At 37.4% G+C, this 6,000-nt stretch overlaps 1 protein-coding gene across 1 annotated transcript in view; it reads left to right on the forward strand.

Annotated features, from left to right (window-relative positions):
- Positions 1 to 6,000, forward strand: part of LOC135206037 (polypeptide N-acetylgalactosaminyltransferase 5-like) — a gene marked incomplete in the record, with an annotated part of 590,860 nt that overhangs the window by 483,111 nt on the left and 101,749 nt on the right.

Here is a 6,000-nt window from a genome sequence, read left to right on the forward strand (position 1 = left end):
ATATTTTTTTTGCTGTTTTTACTGAATATTTTTTTTTAATGTCAACTTACATTGCGTGAGTGATAACTACTCTGTGTTTATTAATCATTGTTTTAATGAGTCTCTCTCTCTCTCTCTCTCTCTCTCTCTCTCTCTCTCTCTCTCTCTCTCTCTCTCTCTTCTTACCCTACATAGCCATCGTTATTTAAATTGCCTCCAAATTTTGGTAAGTTTTCGCTCCACATAGCTCTCTCATCTCTCTCTCTCTCTCTCTCTCTCTCTCTCTCTCTCTCTCTCTCTCTCTCTCCCCACCCTGCTTAGCCATCTTTTTCCTCAAGGTCTTTATTATAGACCTCTAAGAAAATCCATACCGCCTTTTTGAAAATTGGTTAAATTGCAGCGAGCTTCAGCCATTGTCTTCAATATCTCTCATATGACGGAGACCGCATCATCATCGGGAGCTCCCTATTGGATATTGGCCTTGCTCAAGATTATAGTGAAATCTGTAGAATGTATTTATTTCCTCGTTCGCTTTAATGGAGTTTTCATTCTTTATATATTATTTGTTATTTTATTTTTATTTTTTTGGGGGGATGGAAAAGGAGTTTCGCATACTTTTTTATTTTTTATTTTTTTAGGGGTTTTTTTTAAAAGGGGAAAATTTTTTTGGATTTTTTTTTTTTTTTTTCATATCTCTCCAGAATGGAGACTGATGTTTTCTTGATCAGTGTCTTCAGTTAGGAGATCGAAGTCAATAGCAATATCTGTTGGTAATTGAATTTCTGTTTGTAATAAAATCACGTCCATGATGATGATAATAATAATAATAATAATACTTACCATACTATTGTGGACTTGATTTTTCCATTTAAAAATCACGAGAAAGTAATAATAATAATAATAATAATAATATAATAATAATAATACTAATAATAATAATAATATTAATAATAATAATAATAATAATTTCATTTAAATGTCATACAATAATTTTAAAATTCTCTCTCTCTCTCTCTCTCTCTCTCTCTCTCTCTCTCTCTCTCTCTCTCTCTCTCTCTCTCTCTCTCTCTTGGCCTTCAATTGTGCCTTTCAGTTGGGGGCATAAATCTTCGTGTATCCTTCTGGATGCTAATTCTTGCATTTTCCCCTAATTCTCTCTCTCTCTCTCTCTCTCTCTCTCTCCTCTCTCTCTCTCTCTCTCTCTCTCTTCTCTCTGAGCCTTCCTTTTTATCTGTCAGACATGTCCAACGCAGAATAAAATTTCCAAACCAATTAAAGTTACTGAAAAAGAAAGACATCTCTCTGACACGGCAGTGCTTCGAGTGTGGCGCTCGGGTTTTTAAGTCTCGGTTCCTGCAAGCACTTTTGCTTCTTTCATTCTGGCCTTTTGCATTGTCTACGTTCATCACAATTGTCTTGCGAGCAGTTTTCATGCATTTGCGTTGGTCGTGATCTCGTCTCGCTTGCTTGTGATGAGTATTTTTTTTTTTCTTTGCGGAAAGTTTTTGATTTAGTGTGTTGGTAAAAATTTGATACGTATAGATAAACACTTTTTAGTTTGAAGTGGATGAATATATTGAATATATCCTCCTCCTCCTCCTCCTCCTCCTCCTCCTCCTCCTCCTCCCTCCTCCTCCTCCTCCTCCTCCTCCTCCTCTTATTCTCCTTCTTCCCATATCCGATATCCTAGTCCGGAAGACAATATCCTCTCGAGTCTCGCCTTAAATTATCGTCTCGAAGACGATTCTGCGGATGGAGGATTTCTCTAATCGACTCTTCTTGTTCTTTTCATAGTGTTCTCTTTCCTGGGATTTGAACTCTCTCTCTCTCTCTCTCTCTCTCTCTCTCTCTCTCTCTCTCTCTCTCTCTCTTCAAAGAAAAAAAAATTGGAAATACGTAAACATGCCAAAGGAGGCTTTAAATTGTATCAGTGTATGATAACTTTTTTTAACGCACGATATCTTTCCTTAGTCTAGTACGATATCCTGCATGAAAGACTTTGCAAAGAATGACAATAAACAGATAACTAAACAAGTAGATATAAGTAAATAGATGAAGAAATCGATAAATAAATAACTGACTCTCTCAGAAAAAGGGGAAAAGATGAAAAAATAGATAAATAAATAACTCTGACTCTCTCAGAAAAAGGGGAAAAGACTTAGACTTTCCAAATTTGGTATTAAATGTATTTCAATCTTGAACGACTTTATTTGACGTACGGTGTCTGTCCTTAGTCGAGGTATAATAAACAAACGAATATATAAAAGAATCCCTTCATGTCCCAGGATACACAAAAAGACGGACGCGCCTCTCCCCTTCCACCCACCCACCGTTAGGATGGGCGTAGGATGAATTCATCCTACGGAGCGAGGAGAATATTAGTGTGATGGGATTCTGCTAAACAAATGGGCCTTGTTCACGGTCGATAGGGTTTTCCTCTCATTATGGCCCCATATTCGGTTGGGTGGATGTCGCCTTCCTTCGGGAGACGTTGTCTAGTTATTTGTAAGAGAGGAGGAGAGAGAGAGAGAGAGATAGGGTTGTATTCGTATCGGCAAAAGGATTCATTATTTTCCGAGCCTGAGAGAGAGAGAGAGAGAGAGAGAGAGAGAGAGAGAGAGAGAGAGAGAGATAAGGATTGTATTCGTATCGGCAAAAGGATTCATTATTTTCCGAGCTTGAGAGAGAGAGAGAGAGAGAGAGCGCATTAGACAAATTATCTACTGTCTGGTGTAGGTCTCAATTACAGGAAAAGATGAACAGAGAGAGAGAGAGAGAGAGAGAGAGCAATTGGTAAGTTATTGTGACACTACTGTAGGTCTCTGTTACGAACTTACGACAAATGATGAACAGAGAAAGATTCAAGGGAAAAGATTGTGGATACGACTTAGAGAGAGAGAGAGAGAGAGAATGTTGTTTTGGGCTTTGGACTCTGTTGGTGGAAGGGGGTTGGGTTAGGGGTGGCGTAGGGGCCTTGGAAAAGGAAGCAATCGGGCAAGTGTCAACAAGTTTCTCCCTTCTCGTGTGCCGACTCATCGAAGGAAGGTTTGGCGAAGGTAAACACCGCAGCCTCTATACTACTTCCATAATCTTCTTCTTCCTCCTTTTTGTTATAAGTCTTTCTTTAGGCCGCTCGAATCGCATGGAGTTTTTATCGTTGTGTGTGTGTGTGTATAGTATATATATATATATACACGGGTGGGCCAAAAGTAGCCTCACAGTTACTTCATGAACTGTTTTTCTCATTCAAAGTACTCTTCAATAGAAAATTAATACTGTGCCATTAATACATGCTACTTATTTTAATCCTTTTCATGTCACTCATGCTTAAATATGCCACTTATTCATGTCTGAAAATTGTATGCGTTTAATAAATTTTTTATTTTATTTTTACCTATTTTAACTGTGAGGCTACTTTTGGCCCACCCGTGTATATATATATATATATATATATATATATATATATATATATATATATATATATATATTTATTTATTTATTTATTTATATATAATATATATGTCACGTATATATATATGGTATATATTATATATATATATATATAATATTATATATATATATATATATATATATATAAATATATATAGTATATATATATTTATAGTATTTGGAAACAAAACAGAAATGTCATTGGAATTCAACGCTTGACGATGGTAGGAATGAAAACAACACTGTAGAAGACACATCACTTTCGATATTCTTTTCCTTTCGCGTAAGTATTTACTTACATGCACCGGTTTGGAAAAAAAACATTTCTCTCTCCTCCCCCTCCCCCAAGTTTTGAACCCCCGCCCCCGCCCTGTCTCGCCCCATATACAGCAAGACGGAAATCCCATTAGAATTGAACGCTTGACACCGGAAGGAATAAGATAAGTCGACACATAAAACCCCACTGCATTTCCGATCTTCCTTTCCCCGGTCGCGCAAGCTTTTACTTACATGCCTCATCGACTTCATCTGGCACCGCTTGGAAGAAAGAAAAAAAAGGAAAAAAAAAAAAGGAGTCACCGCCCTCCCTAAATTTAACCCACGCAGCCCTGCCTCGTCCCCCTACGTATATAGGATTTCGAAGCAAATGGGATGTTCGATAACGCTCAGTATGCCCCGGGGCTGCAATATAACGAGGTTCCTCTATATCCTTCGCCCTGATAGACCTTCCTAACAGTATTTCCGATAAACGGAGTCTCCAGCTCACCAAGTACCGGGAGGGGTGAGGTTTTAGGGGGAGGGAGTGGAGTGAGGAGTGAGAGGGGTTTTGGGGTGAGGGGAAATCTGGTCAAAGAGGCAGGGGCTTGTAGACACTACTAATTAGTAGTGCATGTAGAATACAAATGTGAATTTTTTTAATAATTGGCTTTCTTTATTTAAAAACTGTTCTGGAAAAATTATAGTCTACTAATTAGAAAAAAATAAATAATTTGGCTTTCCTTTTTTTAAAGACTGAGTTCTGGAAATATTGTAGTCTACAAATTTAAAATAACAATTAAATAATTTGGCTTTCCTTAATTTATAAACTCTGACAGTTCAGGAGAAATTGTAGTCAACAAATTTGGAAAAAAAACATTAAATAATTTGGTTTTCCATAATTTAAAAACTTTGACAGTTCAGGAAAAATTTTTGTTTACAAATTTTTTATAATCTTAAATAATTTGGCTTTTCTTCATTTTAAAACCTAACTTTGAAATTTCATTTGAAATTCCAAGTAAAATAAGTCCCAAAAAAAGAACTAAATCATTTGGCTTTTTATTTTAAATCCTAACGTTGATAATCCATGGAAAAATTATTCACATTCAACGCACACCTGATGCCCTGAAACAAACTATTGGTGATTTACAGGTATTCCTGTTTTACCCGTCAAATGTTATTTTTATATTATTTCCTCGCTTGGAGTCAACCTCAGCAGCGGGTAGAGGAGTTTGACTCTAGACACAAAAGCTTCCTGGCATGAAAGGTCAGAGATCGAGTCCTTGGTCCATTGCATAGATGAAATTGAAAGCCTATTCGTATCCGACTGTTTATCGTTTCCTCTGGTTTTTTGTGAGGAGGGGTGGTGGGCGGAGACGGGATGGATGGGTTGGGGAAGGGGGACTAAGGTGGAGGAATCCATTGTTTGGAGATTTGCGGATGTGGTGCTTTTATCTCTCTCTCTCTCTCTCTCTCTCTCTCTCTCTCTCTCTCTCTCTCTCATTCATGTTTGTTTAGGGGAGATTCAGTTATTATTGGCTTTGTGGACATTATTCTCTCTCTCTCTCTCTCTCTCTCTCTCACTCACACACACATACACACAAACACAGTGCCAGACGCACGATTATGGCTACCTTTAACCTTGAATAAATTAAAAACTACTGAGGCTTCAGGGCTGTAATTTGGTATGTTTGATGATTGGAGGTTGGATAATCAACTAACGAATTTGCAGCCCTCTAGACTCAGTAGATTTCAAGATCTGACGGCGGATAGTAAAAATGTGGGCAGCAAAAAGTGCGGACGAACAGACATAGCCGTTACGATAGTTTTCTTTTACAGAAAACTAAATATGCATTTTTGTGTGTGTGTGTGTAACATTTTGGCATAATCGTGTGGTATTAATACTATAAGAAAATGGTTGTTACTGTTGATATATAATTATTGTAAACATATTTTCAAATTATGACTATAGAATTTATATCTATTCAGATTTCGGCACACTGTGCACTTAGGTCTTAGTGTATCAATACAACACCAAAACCGCTATTATACCAGATATTACAAAACTTATACGTCTTCACGTTCCATTAACTTCTTATTGCATTACGGAGACTCATAAAGCCTTTAACTTCCCCCGTTTCCGATATTCTTCGTCATTTTTTAATCCTCTCTCTCTCTCTCTCTCTCTCTCTCTCTCTCTCTCTCTCTCTCTCTCTCTCTCTCTCTCTCTCTCTCTCTCTCTCTCTCTCTCTCTGCCTTCAGGAGCTTCAAGGGGGAGGAATGCAGGCTTAATTAATAAACTTTCGTCGTGTTTCG

The sequence above is a fragment of the Macrobrachium nipponense genome, chromosome 29 (genome assembly GCF_015104395.2).
Source record: "Macrobrachium nipponense isolate FS-2020 chromosome 29, ASM1510439v2, whole genome shotgun sequence".
In the NCBI taxonomy this organism is placed as follows: Eukaryota; Metazoa; Arthropoda; class Malacostraca; order Decapoda; family Palaemonidae; genus Macrobrachium; species Macrobrachium nipponense.